Genomic DNA, 11,488 nt, shown 5'->3' with positions numbered 1-11,488 from the left:
ACGTGGTACCTATGCATTGAGCCATAGATGTCAAAGAAATGCTAATCACTCACACCTGCAAGATTAGTATCTTTGAAAAGATCACAATTGTATTCAATCTATGATTGCAGACATACACAGGTGATGAGTGCATCCTGCTTGTAGTGCAGGGCGATCTATTAAAAAATTATATTCAACTTGCTATGGTAGTCAATTCGATTATTACTTAACTTCGACAGCGTATGGTCGTCGTGTACAATATAGAATGCAGTAATTGTCAAATGTCTACAGGGCAAGGGCACTAAGGCAGCTATGCCGTCTTGCCATGGTTATAAATTTTAAATTATCAAATTTAAGAATCCATTCACACATTAAAGAAATGAGACACACACACAATATTTGAAAGCCCGATCACAAACAGAGCTGTAATCGAGTTCCTGGCCACGTTTTATTGGTATTAATTATTATTATTATTATTTAATGCGGAATTAGGTCGGCTATATACAAAGAAAGGGCCTCCTCATTATCATCAAGTCAAAGCAAAGCAAATACTTGCTGCTACACCTACAATGTACCTATCGCTTTGCCTTGTTTAATAACACCCTTGGTAATTTTACTCAACATGAACATTTTACAATTTTTTTTATTATAAAGAATAGCACTTTCTGCATGTGCTCGCTGATACCCAACAATTTCTCCCACCCTCCCGATTGGTGGACGTTTTACATTGAGCCAGCGAATTGCACATGACCCTATGGTACAGAAGAGTGTTTTACATGGCAACACATAGTATGGGTTATAGCAACGCCAGAGGGGTGCTGTCACCAGTCTCTGCAACAACCTTATCATATCACTTCCCATTTGAACTACTATAAGAGGTCTCACAATATGTTACTTGTTGGTGATCATAGGGACTATTATGTAACATATTAGTGAGGATGACAATTATGGCAATTCAAAGTGATGCTGTAAGGTATGTTGTAGAGATTGATAACAGCGCCCTCTCCTTTGATAGTAATAATGAAGTCATTAAGTATAGCACCATCTATTTTGTACAATATGAACATTAAATAGTAAGGCTCCTTTTAGTAGACTACACTGCATGCTTCAGTTTGAGACTGCAATGTGTGTGTAATTTACAAGTCTTGGTGAAAGACTAAATAATGCATCAATGGCCATATCTGATATGATCACAAAGCTTTGTGGAACAAGGAACGTTATAACCGAGTAGCTTGATCTATAATGTACCACGCTACTCGTGTATCATATTTCCACACAAAACTGATGTGTAAATGCCAAGTTTGTCATGAACACCATATACGGACAAATACCAATTGAGCTATTGAATATATACCGTGTGTCATTAAGTCTGTTCCTCCCCCCATAGGAAAACCATTTTAACATGCTTTAAATTAAACTTACACAATTAATTTGATATTAATTTGTTACTGGTTATTGTTTTGGATTAATATAAATGTCACTTAGCAATTTATTTGAAGTTGTTGTCTTTTTATGGTCGATAACCTCCGAAAGTGAGCAAACCTCTGTTATTGTTGTTTTTCCATAGAAAATCAAGGTTTGCAGACCTTTAAATCTGCCATAACATACAAAATTAGCTCTAAAATTGTAGAACAACGGCCGACATATTTTTTTCGCTGCAATGAGCCTTAAGGTTCATTGCAGCTAGTAGCACAAAGGCAGCAAATAAACAGAGGGGGTACTTCCATATTCAGGCTATGCTCCAGGGGAAGTCGGAATATAGGCGGAACGGACTTTCGACACACGGTATATTTCAAATCCATACACCCCCTATATTATACATGACCTTAATCTCCTGCACAGGGGGTGTAGATTTCAAATAAAGTCACCCATTCAGGTAACCCCATTTGAAATTCACACTCCCTGTGTTTGAACAATAAGGCCATGTCTTCCATAGGGTGTTTATATTTCAACTGGAATAACCCATAACTATAAACTGTCCCTATCAGTGATGCCACTTAGCGTTGTCAAATTTTCCATAAATCCTGAAAATGCACTTTTCCCTTTTGGAGCAAATATTTCCTGAAATTGGTCAATTTTCTTCAAAATTGACTGAAATCAGGAAATTTCCTGAAAAGTGGCGTCTCTATATCTGTATTACAACCTGTGGATTCGCTGAGAGCAGACTAAATGGTAACGACCATGTCTTTGTACTGTAACAGATTTGATAACCACGCCCTCTGTAGTCCATACAAAAGAATGCGGACAGTTTACAAATGCCTGTTATTTGTCAGTATGTGGTGTATCACAATGACTTGTAGCATGATCACTCAGCAGGGTCAGAATTTTGTTTCATAGTGCGAGAATCAATCTTGATTCTTGCAGAATAAATCAGCGGGAATCTTCTTGCAAATCAACTTCTGTGTAAACTACAAAAGTTTATGAGAATCAACTTTGATTCACGCAAATCTGCTAAGTGCTTATGAGAAACTTTGCAGGAATCGATTCTTGGATTCTCGCCAAAATTCTGACCCTGCTCAGTAAAGTTTAATTCAGATTTCCTTTTACAAATTAAGCGTACTGCTAGCCGTCCAGCGCGTATTATTTGCTCAAGGTCCAATGCACACGCTTGACGTTGCACACATATACACGATGGTTAAGCTGTCAAAGGAAATCTGAATAAGACTTTACCTGACAAGGTTACTAGTTGCCAGCAGAGATAACCGCACAATGTTGCGTCTCACCTCACCTGTCAAAAGTGTAGCATCCTTATGAGTGCAGACACTTGCAGAGATGCCACTTGATGTTGTCAAAATTTCCTTAAAAACATGGGAAAATCCTGAAAATGCACTCTTCCCTATTCTTTTGCACGGGAAGGTATAGAGCAAAAATTTCCTGAAATTGGTCAATTTTCTTCAAAACTTCCTGAAACAGGGCATCTCTGCACTTGCTACATTAGTTGCAACATTCCGAGTGTACCTCGGCTGGTGACTGTATTGTACATCACATTATTTGCACAAGATGTGAGGAACATGCATACATATCATGTAGTATGATCTGGTTAGTGCCAAAATCCCAGCAAACATTTCTTTCAATTTTCTAAAACACATTTATCCTAATGTTTGTAAAACATTTAGATGCCATGGTTTAAAAGACGTTTTGTATTATCAACACAATTATCCCGTTTTAAATTGTTGCATTAAAAAGTGTTTAAAAATGACCCAATGATGATAAAATAAATGTGCAAAATATTACAAGAAAATGTTTTAATACATTTTTATACAGATGTTTTAAAACTGCACCAAAATGCTGAAAAGTTTTCATGATGTTCTGTTTTGATGTTTTAAAATTGTTTTGAGATGTTCACAAAGTGTTTAGTAAATTGTAATGACATTCAAACGTTTTGTCAACATTTCTAACCTTAAGAACCCAACATAAATGTTCAGGCATGAAAACTGGTCTTGAAAAAAACAAACACTAAAAACCATGTTTTTTACCATTTTCTGTGAATTTGATTCAGAAATAGGCTGAAAAACACTGAAAAATAACAAAAAACGCTGAAATCAGCTAAAACGCTGGAAATGTTCATGCCTGAATGTTATATGTCAGGTTATATTTTAGAACTGTCTAGTTTGCTGGGATTTCATTCCTCAATAACCCGGTATCACCCCCATCAATGCATGTGAACCAATGCCACAAGACTTCTCGCAGCTAGGTAATTCAGCCATTAACAATTTTTTTGCACGAGAGTATCGAACAACGCAAGTAAGTACCTTAGTATTCTGCAATACAAACACATTCCAGCGATACAGCATGTCATCAACATTACTGACTTAGGTCATTCTAGGAGTACCATCAATTGAAGCGTAAGAATTGCTTCACTGTTAAAATTTCGGGGACAAATCTACAATAAAATAATCCATATACTCAGATTTGGAGCGTGAATTAAAATATCGTGGATCCGTCTAATATGAAGATCACCGTATTCAAACTAATTAGCGCCTGGGTGCTTTAGTTACTGTGATAATAAAAGTGAAAATAATGCTGTAATTGAAGATTTGAAAATTAATAGGAATGGCAGAATCAATGTTACAGCCTTTGAAACTTCATGCCCAGATTGTTTTTCCACGATTTAATTCTGAATTTTTACTTATTTCATGGAAAAATGTTCACCGAAAGAAAAAGTCATCAAGTAGCACTAATTAGGTTCAATACGGTGTTATTTTGTCACCAGCAAGTCATCAATCTGAAGTCGCTGCCAGAGATTAACTCCAAATGTTGCGCCTGATGTCAGGACCGAGGCATCATGCTGTAATTGATTGCTGACCTGTGCAATACGGCTTGTTTTGTATGATTTCGGACGTAACATTTAGAGTTGAATTCTGGCAGGGTTATAATTACAAACTAGTTTGCTGTAATGATCACTTTCAGTTTGGAAAAATGTCATCTGCTTTGGTTTAGAGTTCCATACAACTTCAGTCATGGCTTATCATTACATCATAGTTTCTCTACTTATTTACCTCACTTTTATCATACATATATCGCCATAGCAACATGTCCGTTACCATGACAATTTGCAACATTATTGCCCAAACTCTGTGCTGTACAATTAAATACAATTTACAAGTACATTATACATGTGATATGTTCAATTATTCCAACAAGTTCATGTTGGTTTAAAACGCGAGCAATGTTCAATTTTTTCCGAGTGTGCCCGAGTTTTTGACACTCTTAAGCCAATGAATAACAGTACACCTAATCTTGTTTCCTCAAAATAAAACACAGGAGCTTGTATGGATTTTACAAACATTTTACTACCCATCATTGATATGATGCAGATTTTGGACTCAATATCCAAAGACAAGATGACTTGTTAAAAGTTTCAAAAGCTTGGCTTTCCAGTGTGGGCTTCCCTCGCAAACAATTGAACATTGCTCAATACATATATTATGATAGTGTGTTTCTTCTGAGAATGAAATTACCGTACCTGACACGTTTCCACGAGTTCGCTATCCAGCTCAGTTAAAACAACCCCATACCATTACATCCGATCGAAATGGCAGGACAAAAACAAATCTTGGGTAAATTTTTACTGTTGGACACCGTTAAGCATACAGCATAAAATGCTCGCCATTGGGAACTGCATACTGGTAAAAATATAGAGGGCTATAATACCCATTCTTGCTCCATTTTCAGTAGAAACACGCTACTTGTGTACAATTTATAAACCGCTGCCAATGTTGGATCAACTCCACATGAGGCGAGCAAGAGTGCCTGCTCTCCTAAACATTCAGGAGAGTGCTCGCCTCGTATCTAAAAGGTCAACACCCTCTTAAATGCAATCAAACTATAAATACTGTGCAAGTTCAGTTCTGACATTATCTTCACCAATTTTGTTGATGATTGCAGGAAAGTTGTCATCTGTTCTGCATTCGCTCGTATAAATTTTTCTGATCTCCCCATATGGTACAGATGCACCATAAAGTGTCATGCCTACGGTCAGAATTTCAAATGAATGAACAGTTTGCCAATTTTGATGCTCTTGCATGTGTCCACTGCATCCAGTTCAAGTTGTCATGGTTGAGTGGCGGGCATTTGTCATGCCAAGTTTATTCATTTGAAAATCTTACTGCAGTCATATGTATACTTTCAAATTCAAATGTATTTAGCCCAACCCCCCTTCACCCCAAGAGAGAATCTGTAGAATGGAGGTCATGAACCATGCTGTTAGTTATGATGCTATTTTAACCCAATCATTGGCACAGGTTGTGAACAAATCTGTTAAGTATGAAATGTCATCGCTGTAGGTTAGTCCTATGTGATCTATACACACTGATACTAGTCTTTCACAGAGTCTTCAGCATCATGGCTACAGGTTTCCTTGGTTTAACTAATTGTGTTTGAAGAGGCTAACCCTGTTTGAATTATACTCAACGTTAGTCTTTCCCCAAGTCTTTAGGATAACGGTTCTTATGCATACAGAAACTGTGAAAGAGTAAACCCCATTTTAATTTAGCAACTTAAATAGGCATATGCACGCAAAGCAAATATGACTTTGATACGTCCCTAATTTATTTTTTGATCAAAATCACATTTGTTTTGCGGCAAGGATAAGCAACAACATATGGCATACAAGGATTTTTAAAAAAGAAGTGATTTAAAATGATTTCGAAGAGAAAAGAAATGAAAACAACATAATTAAAATATTTAAAAACAAACAATGCATTGATGATAAAACTACTGTTAATTATAGAAATTGTCCATAATACATCATAATTTGGGTAATTCGTAGGTAAAAAGGTTCAAATTCAGACTTGATTATAAAGCCTACTTGATCAGCTAAAACAGAGGTAGAGTAAGATATGGAAGAGAACGCCATTTCTTACATGAATGCACACTTCAATATGTACACCAGTTAAATAAAAAAAAAAAACACTGATTTTAACCGGCATACATGTAGAAATACACATTAAAATAAGGAATCGCATCCTCTCCCCGTATCATGCTAGGCAGCCCGAATACCATACCACCAGCAAGTCATTTCATTAATCGACTGCTCAGTGCCAGAAGTTGTTAAGTGCAATAGCTGCCCTGTGAACATTTGGCAATTTACACACAGTAATATTGTACTCATCTACACATGGCAGCTATTGCACTTACCCACTTTTGGCACTGAGCAATCGTAGTGTTCTATATCAGGATTCTCAATCATTCTTAAGCGGACCAATGGCGATTAGCTGTTAAGCAGCTCTGAAATGTGCAGTAAACATAGCAAAATAAGGTATATTGGGCCCTTAACATAGATATTTTGACACTTGTTGGCCCTCCACACCTGTGGCAAATATAATTGTGAACCCACTATGGACCACAATGACCTCATTCCAATGACAGTTCTATAACCTCAATTAAACAATCATAGTGCAAAATTTGACCTCAAGCTGCAGAGTATGAGTTTTTGTACCCAAATTTTCAAATGTCATTCAATGAATGTACAAAGGTATTGAGGTTAAAGAACTGCCCTGATAGATGAGCATGTTGTGGATCCTAGTGACCCCTGAACCTTAAGGTCTTGGTGGTATGATACAAGACTGCACCAGGCACAATACATGGGATACACTGTGACAGGATGCATACAAGGGACAGGAGAATGTTTCATTCCATGCAGAAAACCCACCTAAATAAATCCATTGCTTTTACACTACACCATAATCAATTTTTAGCAATGGCCATTTTCACATCTGGATTATACATTGTACATGGTCTCAATGAAGTACCAAATCACACATAAATTAGTATTATACATTATGTAAATGATTACATGTACATTACGTTATTCCGTATGCAACAGTAATGTGGCAGGATAATAATATAAATACATCCCATATTTGGCAAAAAATGTTACAAAATGGGGGAAAAACAAGGCAGAACGGGCCGTAGTTACTTGTTTTGAAGTCCTCTTACTCATTTCTCACTTTTTTTTGTAATTTTTATTTTTCAAACATAGTTATGTAGAAAAATAGAGGGCCACCAAAAACGGGCACGGATATAATATGAATGAGGGCGCTTTAAGGATTACTGATTACAAATAGGTAGATACCAGAAGAATACTGTTGGGGAGAAAGATCCTGGATTGCTTCAATCATAACTGTATAGCGGAAAATTTTCGCAGGATTTAATTTTGCGCTTTTCACAGCCAAACAGGCAGCAGTGAATATTTAACACCGCAAAAATATTGATTACACATTGTACTTAAATGTAAATATATTTGGAACGCGAATTAAACACCCACTGTCCATAACTGATAACATCATGAAAAATTAATCCAGCGAAAATATCCTGCTATACAGAATCATTATTTGTCCATTCCAAATTTGAAGTCAATTATTTCTTTGACATAGGGGTGACATTTCCCTTATACATAATGGCGGGAAAAAAGTAATGCCCAGTTGCAAACATCAAACACAGTCCACAGCAAGTTTTCCCTTCTCCAATAAATCAATGAAATTCATTTTTTTTTGTCGATTAATCAACCTTGGTGTAGTTTTGCACTAAATTTCGATGAGGTAATGTATTTTGGTTGTCATTGCTGGTCTTATATGGTTCTAATATATATACACAAATATGAACCACAAGACCACTTTGATTTTGAGTGCATTTCTGTTAGGTTCTGAGCCTTTTAAAATGAGACTTTTCTTCAGATCCAATAGATTTGAAACCAATCTTTATATACGGTTGGTTTATACCTTAGCATATCGGCAGTCAGTCCTGAACAAGAACATACAATTATTTTGCACCAACGTAACTTTGTATAGTTTTTTTTGCCTACAAAAATTTTAGAATCTCTAGCAGAGACCCTGGCTTGTCCCATATGAATGAAATATTTGAAGAAATTATTGCAACTTGGGGGTACTAAAAATCAGCACTGAGCATGCCACAAGGCATTGTGGGAAAACTGCAAAGCATCATGGGAGCATCCTTCTGTACATCTACCCTTTCATAAAAATGAGAAAAGAATAGTTTAATTTCAAATTTTTGTATTTCTAATTCATTTTTTCCCTTATATCCGTTATTTATAAATAAACAGCATTTGTTTAGCACCTGCGAACAAAAATTGACCAAGTTTTTATTGAACTGAAGCAAATATGGTTTGAGATTTGGTGTGGTATGCAAATTGCATCTTGTATTTTCTGCAGTTCTGCATGATATAGGAAACTGAAGTAGCAAGTTAAAGTATTATTTAAAAAATGGCCCATTATTTCAAAGGGTCATGCTCACAGAATTAGAGAAGGAGAACGGGGACAGGCATGGAGCAAATATTGGGGGTATTCGGTTTCCCTCGGAATGTGCTCGAGGCATTTGTTGTCATGCAAGCACTACATTGATGATTGCCTAGCACATTTGAGAAACGCATTTGATGCGACCTGCACGCAAGTACCAAGACACTTCAGATGACTGACGAGAATTGTTTTTGTTCATTTCCACGCACCGTCGGCAAAGGACCCAAATTTCTCCCCACAGCTGATGGCCCGATTGTACGTTGCGGTATTAGAGAGTCCCGATTCTCCTTCTCGAATTCTGTGGTCATGCTTCAGAACATGCAACCGCTTTTAGAATAATACACTGTCAGAAAATGGACTCTTTTTGTTTATGCAAGGGGCCACTTCAGTTCAAATCCATACACCCCTATGGAAGACATGATCTTAATATGTCACACCGGGTGTGTGAATTTTAAATGGAGTTTATCTACATTGACTCCATTTGAAATCTATAGCCCTGTGTGGGTGATTAAGGTCATGTCTTCCATAGGGGGAACTGGAATAACCCAATAATGGACCTTATTTTAGATGAAATGTTAACATCTCAAAATATCCCCCAAACATTCGAGCACAATTCATATCATTGGCGTGTTACGCCATACATGCATCCCAAAGAGTTGCTGGTTAGATGACATACACACACAGATGCAAAGGATATCCATCCAAGACTTCGACTTCCGTATGTGACGTATCGACGGACTGTGTGACATAATCACTTAGGCGTATAAATCTCATTGCTTTTTAAAGTTCATTGTGCTCAAAAGTTATGACGGCTAAAACTAATGAGGACTGTTTATTTGATGCGCTGCGCTCACATTTGGCCCTTGCCCATTGGCAATCAAGTGTTGGTTGAATGCAGACATTGGGCTATCCAAGTTGATATCCATACTCTCCCCATGAAAGACAATACCTTAATCTCCCACAAAAGGGTATGTAAATTTCACCCAGGTCACCCAATTTGAAATTCACACCCCCAGTGTGGAAGATTAAGGCAATGTCTTCCATACGGTGTATGGATTTCAACTGGAACAGTCCATTACTTGCCCAGATGTGTTTTGTAAATTTGAACCTTGCTGATAAAATCCCACACAATAAAGGCACTCATTAACAACAAAACTTGGTCGTATGCCAAGCAAAATAAATTAGAAATCCAAAGTATAGTTCTTCTCACCTCCAGAGTGGTAGAGACATCAAAATTCGTCTCTGTATTTGAGAGCATTATGATTGTGTTGCCTACATCCAAGCGTACCATGCTACGATTTCGAGAATGGCATGTGTCATGGCTACACGGCCTAAACAAGCAGTGAAATCACTACCTATCTCTAGGTGAGAACAACTATAGAAGGTATGGCTCATTTCAGTTGATAACCATACACCCTATCGAAGACACAACCTTAATCTCCCACACAGGGAGTGTAGATTTCAAATGGAGTCGCACCATTTCAGGTAAACCCATTTGAAATCCACACTCCCTGCGTCAAAGTTTAAGGTCATGTCTTCCATAGGAGGTGTATGGATTTCAACTGGAATAACCAATGTTGGCAGGCAAGTTATGAACCGCAGAAATTTAGCCAATGGGCAAAATGGTCAAAAATAAGCATAAGCTGGCCACACTTTTATCGGTACAGCTACATAAGGCAAGCTTAAGGTCTGACACAACACTGTTCTGTGCACTTATTACTTGCTGTAAAATCCAAAATACATAGTGTATGGTATATAAAGTCTATTGTACCATTACAACTCTGGACCCAACGAGGCAGTCAGCGAAATATAAACCATACTTTAGTAATATATTTCAGATTTCAGAGCATCAATGCACAGAACCATGTCACTTTGTCTAAAAGAAGTTTTAACAAGTTTACAGCATTTTAAAACATTTTTTCTGGACAATATTGATAATAATAATTAAACGATATAAAAAGATAAAAATACTGGTCGCCCTTTTGCTCTCCTTATCAATCTGAAGAGGCATGGGATTTTTTTTCTTCTCTTTTCAGAGCTCAATGATGAATACAATAGTAGGGAATGTTATTAAAAACTTTTGATGTTTTAAAATTCTTTTTAAAAATTGATTTGCAAGAAGTGATTAAAAATTCATATTATACATGTATGTATAAAATCAATGCATGTCTCAAAATTGTAAACGGACAATTGAAGACTTTCTAGATATAATTTTTTTTCAAAAACTACGGCAGCCTGGGCAGGTGGATTGAAAAACAAACAAAGAAAGGTGCAGAATTCGACAGAAAATTAGACTGTTTTCATTAAAAATTGTAACATGTTTCAGTCACTGGATAAAATTCCATTAGTCTAAATTGGATTATTTTGCAGTCTCTTAACAAAACACTTATTCACATGAATGAAATACTGTTTTCAAAGTAAATAAAAAAGGTTATAATATTTGAAAAATCTAAAAAAAGAGTGGATGTCAGCTATTTTCTGCAACAATGACAAAACTGAGCAAAACCAAGTGATATATTCCAGCTGAAATCCATACATCTCCTACGGAAGACATCGCCTTAATCTTTTACACAGGCTGTGAAGATTTCAAATGAAGTCACCCATTCAGAGGCCCGGGAGTCACTCCCATTGTGGCCTGTACACCATCCGCGATAATGAAAACGCAGTAAAAGGGTAGTTTTTTCGTGGGTAGGCACGATACGCGCGAAACGCGTTTAGGGTGTCAAAAACATGAAATATTGGAAAAAAGGGTA

General features: G+C 36.8%; 1 long non-coding RNA gene across 1 annotated transcript; it reads right to left on the bottom strand.

The window, feature by feature from the left end:
* Positions 1-377: 377 nt before the first annotated feature.
* On the bottom strand, positions 378-11,340 carry LOC140169696 (uncharacterized). Its single transcript, XR_011861381.1, has 2 exons — positions 2,683-11,340; positions 378-2,643 (listed from the first exon to the last, which is right to left on the bottom strand). It is a non-coding gene; the product is annotated as an uncharacterized lncRNA (long non-coding RNA).
* Between the last annotated feature and the right edge of the window lie 148 nt (positions 11,341-11,488).

The sequence above is a fragment of the Amphiura filiformis genome, chromosome 14 (genome assembly GCF_039555335.1).
Source record: "Amphiura filiformis chromosome 14, Afil_fr2py, whole genome shotgun sequence".
Lineage (NCBI taxonomy): Eukaryota > Metazoa > Echinodermata > Ophiuroidea > Amphilepidida > Amphiuridae > Amphiura > Amphiura filiformis.
Note: the sequence above shows the minus strand (reverse complement) of the source record. Positions and strands in the feature narration are given on the sequence as shown.